This window comes from Otolemur garnettii, unplaced genomic scaffold (assembly GCF_000181295.1).
Source record: "Otolemur garnettii isolate 467f Iridium unplaced genomic scaffold, OtoGar3 scaffold00063, whole genome shotgun sequence".
Classification (NCBI taxonomy): Eukaryota; Metazoa; Chordata; class Mammalia; order Primates; family Galagidae; genus Otolemur; species Otolemur garnettii.
In genome coordinates this window covers 3335515-3348946 of record NW_003852458.1, presented here as the reverse complement: position 1 = coordinate 3348946, position 13432 = coordinate 3335515, and the positions used below count along the sequence as shown (strand labels likewise).

At 37.0% G+C, this 13432-nt stretch overlaps 1 pseudogene; it reads right to left on the bottom strand.

Moving 5' to 3' along the window:
• Positions 1–4493: 4493 nt before the first annotated feature.
• LOC111726396 lies at positions 4494–4554 on the bottom strand (annotated as a pseudogene).
• Between the last annotated feature and the right edge of the window lie 8878 nt (positions 4555–13432).

The following is a 13432-nucleotide window of genomic DNA, read 5'->3' as shown; positions in this document are numbered from 1 at the left end:
CTTTCAGAAAATTCACTTTCTAAGGAAAGTACTATTTTCTGATGAATAAATGGAGGCTACAGGAGGTTAAGCAATGTCACCTAGGTCAGAGAGCTGAGTGTTAGAGGCTGAATTTTAAATTCAAACAGCCCACCATCCGAGTATAAGCTCCTGCCTACACAGAGCACATTCTAGAGTTAAGAGACCTAGATTAAAATCCCAGCTCTGTCTCTTCCTGGATAAATTAACTTGAGCAAGTCAGTTCTCAGTTTTCCCATATGTAAAATGAGTTCTGCAACCTTAACCACTAAACACGTGTATAACTGAGTCATCAAAGTCAGAATCACTATTACATAGTAAAACAAAAAAAGTTTTTGAAATCTGATCAATCTGGAAATCTTTAACACACTTACCATCTAGGTAATTTTGAACAAAATATCCAAACTTGCCATGTTTTATCACCAAACATGGGAGATAAAAACACCCACATAACAATGTGGTTTATGAATCAGAAATAGTATATATGAATATACAATACAATGTCAGGGAAATGGAAGAAGTTCTACATTATAGTTATTAATATTTTTATGGTTATTAAGAAAATATATATCCTTCCATATACACTAGTAGGTAGAGAGCAAAGTTTCCCACAGTTGGCCCGTGTCTGGTCCCGTATATACTCCTCACATGGGCATTGCTGAGAGAGGCTGAGGCACCTCCTCCTCTGGATAATGATAAAATAGGAGACAGCTCTCTGTGGGGCCTGCCTCAGTGGGGCTCTGACTGAGGGGTGCACAGAGGATGCTCTGAATGTAGTATCTGTGCTCAGAATCTTCCTCACCTGTCTGGCCTGGTGATCCTAGCGAGAAGGAGACCAATTGTGAGCCACTTCCCGTGATTATAATTAGGGTCCCAACTCTCACCCAATAACGATGCTGCTCTTTATTAGGGGGCTTTCAAGGAAAAGCACATGGACTTCTGAGTCCTAACCTTGGACTCCCTCTGACAAAAGAGAGCTATCCTATTGGGTATTTGTGAGGATTAAATAAAATACTTTATGAATAGAACCTAACTCAGATTTAGGAATTTAGTAGACACTCAACAAATTTCAGTCTTCTTTCTCAAAAGAGAACACTTCAAGGTTAACATCATTCTGACATGAACAAGTATCAGTGATAGACCAAGGATAAAGAATGAGGTAATACTGCACAAAACTCTCACTTCGGCTTAAATTCTAAACTTTTTTTTTTTTTTAATCTGAAGACACTCTGTCACCACTAACTTTGGAGACAATTATATCCCCCAAAACCTTGCCTTTGTATACTCAGAAAGAAAAATAATTTTAATGTAAATTTACTTTGTATAAATCCATATCCTATCTATCACACTGTATCAGCTATAACCTTGTTTTGCAATATTTGGCTATAATGCTCAGCAGTGAAAGAGATATTATAATACTAAATATTACTGCAGCAGACCCTATAATACTGAGTTCTGAAAGACTACAAGAAATCAACTAGTTACTCCGAATACAAGATTTAGCCAAATCTATAGCACATGGAGGATTTTGCCAATTGGGAAGAATGACAGAAGTGAATCACCCCTACCTGACTGAATCGGGGAGAAGCTATGCTATGCATCTATCCACATTGATGATCTGGTTGATGGTTAGGGTCAGAACTCACCTCTGCAACAGGATAAGGAGGTTTTTTGTCTCTCTGCATTTATTGTGTTCACTCCCATATATAAGCATTTGAATCATTAAACACTGTAGATGAAGTGAGAAAAATAACAGGTTAAAGAGAATAAGACAGCAAGCATCTTAATTGCAAACCAAACTCAAGAGGACCAGTGGAACTGAGATGTCACAAGCCTACATTTCAAATGCCTGTACTACGTTCCACTGGTTCCCTACCAAGGTGGAAAAGAGGCTGGATCAAAGGTTCTTTAGTTACCCTCTGCATCCCTCATGCTGTATGCACTCCAGTTTACTGTACCTATTACTACCATATGTGCCTATGAATAACCAAAGTAAATGAGCCAAAACCTGACAGCATCCCTATTTAAAACAAGGCTGCAGTAATGGCTTCCACCAGCATTTTCCAAATTGCTGTAACCAAATGGATAGATACAAATGAAATCCGTGTATGTGTTCCAAAGTTGCACTGACTCTCATGGTATATCCATCACTTTACTATTAGGCAGTTTTTCATTTTAAATTTTATTGACAACCTTTGTTGCCAACCAAGATGAACTAGTAGGGACCAGATTTACCCTCTGCCTGAAACAACCAAAAAATAAAAAAGTAGACAAAATGCCTTAAATAATTTTCAAGATACTGGACATCAGGCAACAAAAGACTATAATATCTAAGAGAGGGAAAATGAGTGAAGTCAAACGTATGATTGCCACAAGCTATTGCTTTGAGAAAATTTCCAGGGCATGATGCAGGAAAGGGGGACCAAATGGGGTTCACCAGCTTCTCTGATAGAGTTGAAATTCTCAGGAGACTCTCAGAGCAGAGTAACAGAGAGGAGATACCTCCACAGAAAAAGAACCATGAATTATCTGCATGATCCTCTTCAAGTATTCAGCAGAGCATGCGAGGAATAACCAAGGTTGTGGAGGAAAAAGTGCTGGGCACCTACAACGGGCCTGTTCCCACCAGCCAAACTGTAAAGCTTTGTTGTTCATGGAACTTTGGGTGGTGTACTCAGAAGGCTCTCACCTTAGTCACGGGGTGGGGGGGTGGGGGGGTGATAATTAGCCTTTAACTAAATGGTGCTCTAGTCCAATCTAACAAGTCTTTTTTTTTTTTTTTTTTGAGACAGAGCCTCAAGCTATCCCCCTGGGTAGAGTGCCATGGCATCACGCTCACAGCAACCTCCAACTCCTGGGCTCAAGCGAGTCTCCCGCCTCAGCCTCCCAAGTAGCTGGGACCACAGGCACCCGCCACAATGCCTGGCCATTTCTTGGTTGCAGCCATCATTGTTGTTTGGCAGGCCCGGGCTGGGGATTCGAACCCACCACCTTAGGTGTATGTGGCTGGTGCCTTAGCCGCTTGAGCCACAGGCGCCAAGCCCAATCTAACAAATCTTAAAAGCAAGATATGAAAGGATGAAGTTATTTCCAAGTAATTTAACTGAGTTCTATAACAACGTTCAAGAATATGTATAAGAATGCAAAAATATCCAATACCCAGCAAGGTAAAATATATAATGTCTGGCATCCAAACAAAGATTATTAGGCATGAAGAATAGTATGACCCATAGTGAGAAAATTCGACCAATCAAAATGATGTATAACTGACATGGATGTCAGAACTAGTAAAGAAGTACATTAACACTCTAACTATATTCCATATGTTTAAAAAAGTTAAGCAGAAATAAAAATAAAAATTCTGGAGGTGAAAATTATGTCTGATTGGAAAAATATACAAGATGGGATTAATAGCAGGTTTGACATTAGAGAAGAAAAATTAATAAACATGAAGACACCAGAAATGGGGACTGTCCAAAAAGAAAAGCCATAGATTATCTCAATAGGTACAGAAAAAGGATTTTACATATCCAACATCTATTCCTGATTAAAATCTCTCAGCAAATCAGAAAGAGAAGGAAAATTCCTCAACTTGATAGAGAATCTACCAAAAACCTACAGTTAACATCAAACCTAATGATGGAAGACTAAATTCTTTTTCCCATGAACTCAGAAACTAGACAAGGATGCCTCTTCTCACCACTATTCAACAATGTATTAGATGTTCTAGTCAGAGCAATATGATAAGAAAAAAAATAAAAGGCATCTATATTGGAATAAAAGAAATAAAACTGTATTTATTTGCAAGATGACATGATTGTCTCTGCAGAAGATCTGATGAAATCTACAAAACAGTTACTAAAACTAGCAAGTTTATAAGGTCACAGGGCGTATGATTATTATATAAAAATTATATTTCCACATACCAGCGACAAACAGAAATTTAAATTCAAAAATGATACATTTAAGGGTCAGTGCCTGTGCTCAGTGGCTAGGGTGCTGGCCACATACACCGAGGCTGGCAGGTTCAAATCCAGCCCAGACCTGCCAAACAACAATAATAACAACTATAACCACGAAATGGCCAGGTGTTGTGCCTGTAGTCCCAGCTACTTGGTAGGCTGAGGCAAGAGAATCACTTACGCTCAAGAGTTTGAGGTTGCTGTGAGCTATGATGCCACAGCACTCTACTGAGGGTGGCATAGTGAGACTCTGTCTCAAAAATAAAAAAAGATACACTTAAAAAAGTATAGAAATACAAAACACAGATAAATCTAAGAAAAGATGCTCAAGATCCATATCTGGAGAACTACAAAATATTTCTGAGAGAATTAAAGGAGATTTACATAAATGGAGTGATACAACATGTTCATAGGTGAGGTGCCTAAATTATGTTAAAATGTCAATTTTCTCCAAACCGATCTATAAATTCAATACAATCTCAATCAAAATCCTTGCTTTTTGCTTTTTTTCCTTCACTCAGATCCAAAGTATCAACACTCACTTGGTGAATGACAAATATTACCATCACTGTATTTACCAGTAGGCTTTTTCATAGATATTGATATAATGATTCTAAAATTCTCATGGAACTGTGAAAAACCTAGACTTCCCGGCACTGAAAACTTCAAAAAGAATAACTACTAGAAGACCAACACTAACTTATTTCAAAATTTGTTTTAAAACCACAGTAATCAAGACAGCATAGTATAGGTATAAAGATAGACATCAGTGGAACAGAGAAAGAGTCCAGAAATAAACACATACAAACATATGTATACATACACACACAAATCTTAAACCTTGATTTTGGTCATAGGTGCAAATTTAATTCAGTGGAGAAAGGAATACCTTTTCAACAAATGGTGCTGGAACAAATGAATATCCAAATTTAAAAAACCTAAACTGAGATCATTCCTTGTACCATATAAGAAAATTCACTCAAACTAGCCACAGACTAAATTTTAAAACCAAAACTACAAAACATCTAAAAGACAAAATAGGAGAAAAATATTTGTGAATTGGGTTAGGCAATGATTTCTTAGATAAAACACTAATGGTACAATTTATAAAAGAACAAATTCATAAACTAGACTTTGTTAAATTTTAAACTTTCTGGGGTCTTCAAAAGAGCCTTCAAAATGAAAAGAAATTATAGACTGGGAGAAAATATTTGCAAATTACATATTTTATAAAAAAAAAAACCCTGTGTCTCAAATACATAAATAACTTTTAAAGATTAGTAATAAACAACTCATTAAAAATGGAGAAAAGATCTACACAGACAACTCACCAAAGAAGGTATATAGATGAGAAATAAGTACGTGAAAAAATGCTCAAGTGAAATACAAGTTAAAAACACAATGAAATACCGCTACATACCTATTTGGGGGGCTAAAATTAAAAACACTGACCACGCCAAATGCTGCTGAGGATTTGCAGGAACTCGATCTGTCATATACTGCTGGTAGAAATATAACATGGTAAAACCATTTTGGAAACCTCTGATAGTTTTTTATAAAGGTAAATATACTGTGTTTCCCCCAAAATAAGATACTGTTTTTCTCGAAAGACACACTAGGGCTTATTTTCAAGGGATGTTAATTTTTATTAAGTATACTATAACAATCTACATTTATTCAAATACAGTTAAGTCATCTTCTTCTGGAACCTGACAGGGGGAGCCCACCTTGTTGGTGGGGCTAGTGCTAGTGATGTGTGAACTCCTTTCCCCTAGCTGTTCGCAGGTGTGCGCAATAGGATGCCTGTCACTGTGGTTACCAGACGCGCACCCGCGCAAGTGCAAACAGCTGGGAGAAAGGAGCTGCAGCAGATAAAAGGTATTCCAGTCTTCCTTACTGTTCCTCGCTAAAATGCATGGTGTGGCTATGCAGATATGCTGCATAGCCATGCCCATCACTAGGTCTTACTATATGGGTAGGGCTTATATTTAACAAATGCATAGAAATCCTGCTAGGGCTTATTTTTTGGGTAGGTCTTATTTTCGGGGAAACACAGTATACCTGTCATATATAATTCAGCCATTTTTACTGCTAAGTATTTACACAAGAGAAATGAAAAACCTGTCTATACAAAGACTTGTACATGAATGTTCACAGCAATTTTATCTATATAACCTCAAACTAGAAAAAGCCAAATGTCCACCATTAGGTAAATGAATAAACCAGTCATGATATCCCTACAATGTACAGCAATAAAAAGGAATAAAAACGTAACAACATGGGTGGATCTCAAAATAATTTGCAGAAAGAACTTTATACAAATGTATAAACTGTATGATTCCACTTACATAAAATTTTAGACAATGCAAATGTATCTACCGTGACAAAAGCAGATCAGTTATTTCCTGCAGGTAGGACTGGGGGAGGCGTGGAACTAATGAATTACAAAGGGGCAGGAGAAAACTTCTGGGTGTGACTGACATATTCATTATTTTGATTATAAATGGTTTCACAAATGTACAGAGATGTCAAAACTGATCAAATTTCACACCTCAAATACGTGCAGTTTGTGATATGTCAATGACATCACTCCATCACAAAAGTATAATTCTTTTCTTTCTTTTTGAGACTCAGTCTTGCTCTCTCACGCAGGCTAGAGTGCAGTGGTATCATCATAGCTCATGCAACTCCAAACTCCTGGACTCAAGAGATTCTCCTGGTTCAGATTCCCATGTAGCTGGGATTATAGGTATGTGCCATCACACCCGGGTAATTTTTCTAGTTTTTGTAGAGATGGGTCTCACTTTTGCTCAGGCTGGTCTCAAACTTCTGAGCTCCAGTGATCCTCCTGCCTCTGCTTCTCAGAGTGAGACGATTGTAACGTGAGGCATTGTACCCTGCCAAGATTAGAACTCTAATATTTGTCTTTTCTATACCTTCTCAATCCTACCCTACTCCATTTAACTTTTATTCCTTTTACATGAAACCTGAACTGCCTAAGAGAAAAAGTCAGCCAAAAGTGTCACTAGAAATATACAGACCCTCTTTATGCTATATTCTGTCTAACAAGGGTTTTCCGCTCAGCATCTAAAGGTGGTGCTGTCCTCCCCCATTTTAGTCCCAGGAATAGTTTTCAACCCCCAGAACAGCCATTCATCAGCACAGTTGATTTCAGATACTTCACTACCAGCATCCCATCGCTAGTGGTTACACAGTATGAAGACAGTGTTCAAACTCTGAAGGAAGAACCCTGCTGTCAGAGTGCTCTTCTCCCCTATTCTGTGCTGGGACCGTTCAGAAGGGCCACATCTAAAGCCCTAAGGGAAAAAGCTGATAACAAAGACACAACCCCTGCCTACCTTAAGCATCTTAAATCTTCAAGTTGATTTCCTATTCTTAATGGACGATATAGCCGTGCTGTCTGTCTATATATGGTGAGGACCTGTTTCCTGGTTCACAGATATTCTCTTGCTCTAACATCACATGGCAGAAGGGGTAAGAGAGCTCTCTGGGTCTCTTTTATAAGTACACTAATCCCATTTATGAGAGCTCTACTCTTGTGACCTAATCACCTCCCAAAAGCTTCACCTCCAAATACCATCCCATTTGGGGATTCAGTTTCAACATATGCAATTATAAGGCCACAAACATTCAGTATATAGTATATACCACCAAAAATTCCCTGGTAGGTACAAAACCAGATGGGACCCTCCTCCTTTCATTAATTTTGTATGGAATATGGTAAGCCCTTACAAATTATGTATGCTGGGGCCTTTTTTCATTTCAGAAAAGTTATCTCCAGTGGTCTAATTATTGCCTCTATTCCAATTATTACAGTTTCTTCTTCAGAAATACACACAACTCTTCAGCTGAACTTCCCCTTTGTCCCCCCATCAGTGACTTTCCTATTATATCCTCTCTTCTGTCACTCGGCACTCTAGGAGAACTCTGCAATTCTCTCATAAAAATCATAGACATTTGTTAATAAAATCAGCAGGATTATTAAAATGGCCTCTAGAACTACTGAAAATACAGATTCTGGACACAACTTGTAGAATTTCTTATTCAGATGGTCTGGGTGAGACTCAGAAAATCTGTTTTCTTTTTTATTTTTGGTTTTTAGTGATGCTATTGCAATTCTAGACTTGAGAATAAATTGCTCAACATCACTAAATGTTATCATAAAACTATTATTTTCTTTTTTTTGCAGTTTTTGGCCGGGGCTGGGTTTGAACCTGCCACCTCTGGCATATGGGGCTGGTGCCCTGCTCCTTTGAGCCACAGGCGCCACCCCCATAAAACTATTACTTGCAATACAGATTTGAACATTATTAGATTTTTCTTCAAATGCTTTTTCATTTTACTCTTTTTTTTTTTTTTTTTTTTGAGACAGAGCCTCAAGCTGTCCCCCTGGGCAGAGTGCCGTGGCATTACAGCTCACAGCAACCTCCAACTCCTGGGCTCAAGCGAGTCTCCTGCCTCCACCTCCCAAGTAGCTGGGACCACAGGCGCCCGCCACAACGCCTGGCTATTTTTTGGTTGCAGCCGTCATTGTTGTTTGGCGGGTCCGGGCTGGGGATTCAAACCCGCCACCTTAGGTGTACGTGGCTGGCGCCTTAGCCAGTTGAGCTATAGGCGCCGAGCCTCATTTTACTCTTAATGTTATTCATCTCATCTCATCTTTTGGCCTTAGATTGACATCCTTTCTTTTAAGTTTTCTCTCCAAAAGTTCCTGTTCCCATTACATGGATGCTATTATGTGTTCGTGCTTCCCTTGAAGAAGCTATTCTGGTTCCTACAACTTATTTTTAAAAGGCTTTATTCTTTTACCCTACATCTTCAAAATGAGGTCCCCTTTATCTTGTTATTTACCATTTTCTGATTATAGTAGATTAACCTGAAACAAGATAAAAATCTCTCCATACCTGATGTTTGCTAATGTACATGTGTAGGTTGCTTCTGATTCCACCCTCTGCTCACCCAACTATTGGTTGATCTCTACTGACTTTTCCTCTGAATTTGACAAACTTAGATTTTATTATGCAGAGATATCCTTATCTATCTTATTGGATCTTAAGTCTTGGTTCTGTCAGTATACTGACTGGTTGGATGCCTCTTGCTACACTCCACTGCAAAAAAATGAGCTCTTAAGCACATCTAAAAAAGCAGAGAGTTTTCAAAAGAGAACGTATCACTTCAAAAAAAAGAAAGAGAGAGAGAGAGAGAGAGAAGGAGAGAAGCAAAAAAAGAAAAGGCAAGGAAGAGAAGGGGAAAACATACATACATACATCATTCCTAACATTCTGCTTAGAACCCCAGGAGAAAATGTAACAAAACCAACCAGGATTCACCTTCTTTAGCAGCTGAATTGCCTTTTTGAGATCGCCTTTGGCAAAGCAGATCCTGCCCATGTTATAAAAAGTTTCAGCCACTTTTTCACTACAGTCACCATAGCTGATGATCTGGGACTTCAATGAAGTCTTTAGCAGTCTGTAAGCCTCCTGCAGGATTAAAAACATTTTTATGGGGGAGCATGCCAGTTCTATTACATTAGCTCTATGAAGAAGCCACTTTTCCTGACAATGACATAACCCAGCAGGATCAGTCAGTAATGATGTCTCACCTAAGTAATTTGTCTCTATTATCAGTTAAAGTTCTGAGCTTATAATTAACAATAGTTAATTGGTATGTATAATATTATTTGATCTTCATAGCTACCCTAAGAGAGAGTAATTATTATTGTACTCATTTACAGAAGAAAGGAATGGAAACTAATAGCAGCTAAAGACCATACTCAAGATCTCAGAGCTTATAGCTAGGAGGACTCAGATACCAGGCAGCCTGAACTCCATAACCCTTACTCCTTTTTTTTTTTTTAACCTACTCTTAAAAATAATTTTTTCAAACCTTTAGAAAAGCTGAAAGAATAGTAGAATAAATGCCACAAAATTTTCAATAGATTCAGCATTTCCCCCATTTGCTTTATTATGCTCTCTTTAAAAAATAATGTCCATACAAATATAAGTACAAATGCACACACATATATTTTTGAAGAAATTAAGTTGTAGTCATGAAAATACCCCTAAATACTTCAATATGTGTCATGTTAGAATAAGACATTCTCTTTTATAACTACAACATTATCATTCAATTTTTTCATCAATACTAACATATGCTGCATATTCAAATTTCTCAATTGTCCCAATAATGTTTTTTTGTAACTCTTTAAAATCTAGTGTCTAATCAAGCATTATATATTGCATTTAGTTTCCAAGATTCTTTAGTCTTCTTCAATCTATAACACTTCTCCTGGCTGCTGTATTTTTCATAGCAAACTTTTTTTTTTTTGAGATGGGTTGCACAGGCTAGAGTGGAGTGCCTATATACAGGCTTGAATATAGCTCACTGAAGCCTCAAACTCGGGTACAAGTGATCCTCCCATGTCAGCGTCCCCCATAGCTGGACTACCCTACAGTCACCAGGCATACCCTACAGTGCCTGGAGACACTGATATTTGTTTAAAATCCAGACCAGTTCTCTTTCAGCCTTGCTCTTATTCTTAAGTACTTACCATATAACAAAAAATAAAACTAAATATGACTGAAAATTATTCATAGAGCAGTATTACTTGTACTCATTTGCCTTCCTAATATACTTTCTTTAGAGAGAGTAGAGAGGTATAACTATAGTTGGCAGCCTCGAGAATTGCACATAACCCACTCACTGCCTGTTACTATCTATATGGACATGTATAAACAGAACATTTCTTCCTAACTGGGTTGAATATGTAATCATCAATGCCTTATGTGGCATGTCAGAACAACGAACACATAAAGAAAGGCAACTTCTGCTTTTCAGAAAACAGTGCCAATAACTCAGTAATCTCAAAGCTATTATAATATTTTTACATTTTCACAGTAGGAAAGCATACATATAATTAGATTATTCTCCTTTTTATTTTTTCATTTTATAAGCCTTTTGCCTACTTGGTAAAGTTTATTTCTAAGTATTTTATGTGTTTTTATGCTGTTGTAAATGGCATTATTTTCTTAATTTTTAACTTGGTCACTGTTAGTATACCTTAATAAAAATGCTATTGATTTTTGTATATTGATTTTTTTCACCTATAACTTTGCTGAATTTATTAATTCTAACAATTTTTTGTTAGTTTTTCTGGAGGAATCTTTGGGGTTTCCTATATAAAATCAATGTCATTCTGTGAACAGAGATAATTCTACTTCTTTCTTTCAAATTTGGATGTCTTCTATTTCTTTTTCATGCCTAACTGCTCTGGCTAGTACTTCCAGTACTATATTTCTGATCTTAGAGAAAAAGTCCTCAGTTTTTCACCACTGAGTATGATACTATCTTTATGACTTGTGTTATGTTGAATTAATTTCTTTCTATTTCTGGTTTTTGATTTTGTTTTTATTTAATCATAAAAAGGTATTAAACTTTGTCAAATGCTTTTTCTGTATCTTGGAGATTATCATATGATTTTTATTCTTCATTCTGTTAAAGTGGTGTATCACATTGATTTTTGTATGTGGAACCATTCTTGCATTCCAGTGAAAAATCCTAATTTATCATGGTGTACAATTCTTTTAAGGTGCTGTTGAATTTGGTTTGCTAGTATTTTTTTTGAGAATTTTTCCCATCTATATTCATTGGAAACATTGGCCTATATTTTCCTTTTCTTGTAGTGTCTTTTTCTGGCTTTGATTTAAGGGTAATACTAGCCTCACTTTGAAAGTAATCCTTCCCTTTCAATTTTCTAAAAGGTTTTGAAAAGAATTATCAATAATTCTTTAACCATGAGTGTCTAACCTTTTTTTTGCTGCTGCACATTAGAAAATTAAGAGTTGTCTTGAGCCACACATTAAATACACAAACACTAACAGAGGCTGTTAACAACAACAAAAAAAATCAAAGCTCTGTGTATACTTTTTGTGATATCTGACACCACAGATAAGCAAAAAAATGTACTCACAAAATTAGCACACAGCCACTGGACCACAGGTTGGACACCCCTACTTTAAATGTTTGGTAGAATTTATCACTAAAGCCATCTGGTCCTGGGCTTTGTAGGGAGGTTTCTGACTAGTGACTCAATCTCCTTATAAAATGTCTGTTTATATTTTCTATTACTTCATGATTCAGTCTAGGCAGGTTATCTGTTTCTAAAAATTTATCCATTTCTTTTAGGTTATCTAATTTGTTGGTACATAATTGTTCATCATTGTCTCTTCTAATCCTTTCAATTGTTGTGGCATCAGTTTATGTGTTCTCTTTCATTTTTTATTTTATTTAAGTCTTCTCTCTCTTTTTCTTCATCTAGCTATTAATAGGGGATAGGTTCCAGTAGCTCAGGCTTCATATCATTATTTCCTACAAACTGTGCTTCTCTTGAGTAAAGCAGACTAGCATGTCAGTTCAAACTAATGAATTTTCTCACCATTTTCTTTCACAAGTTTCAAGATGCTAGCTTAACTCTTACAATGATTAATATGCTGAATATATTCATTCTGCTGTTACAATCTTAACCTGAGCTTGGGCGTTTACGATACCAACAGCACACTGGATAACCTTCAGACTCTTCTAGTTTTGCTATAATAAAACCTGTGGGGCATTTCTTTTTAAGCAGTGCCCCCCACCCTTGATATATACAATATCATTTTTCCTGAAGATTTACATGTATATGGCCAAAGGAACAACTTTGTTTTCTAAAAGCCCTAGACAATATGTAGTGAGTGTCTCTCCTCTTTTCTCTTTGTTTGTTACTCTGGATGAATTACTAGAAAGCATTGGTTCTAGCCAAATGGTTTCTGTTTTTTTTTTTTAGTGAGAGATTAAACTTCTATTTATCCCTCCAAAATTACATTCCATGAGAACACAATTCCAAAGACTCTGAGTTTCTATTATGGTTCTCTAGAACTGGCCTCACATTTCATTGAAAAGTTTAACACAATGGCAAATAAAAAAAGAAAAAAGTTAACAAGCACCTACTATGTGCTGGTTACCATTTCAGGCATTGAAGACACGGCAGTGAAAAAAACAGACAAAAATTACTGCCCTCATGGAGCTTGCTTTCTAGTGGTAAAAGTCACCTGTCCATAGGCCTACTGATCTAGAGTCAGACACATCTGGAACTTAGGTCCTTTTGTGTTTTTGTCCAGAAGGCCGATATACAAGAAAGCTGCTAAGCAGGGAGGCAGGGGCACAAAAACACCCTGCAGGTCGGATAAATGTCATAGGCGGGCTGCATGTGGCCCGCGTGCTGCAGTTTGAGGATGCTTGGTGTACATGCTGCTACATAAAGTTCAGGCCAAAGTTTTTTACTTACAGGTAAAAAAGTTAGCAACAAAAAAGCATTTTCTATAACTTTTTTAAAATGTGAAAACAAAATTGTGGCTAATTAAAAGTTGAAGATCAGATTGAGAGCAAAAGACCTC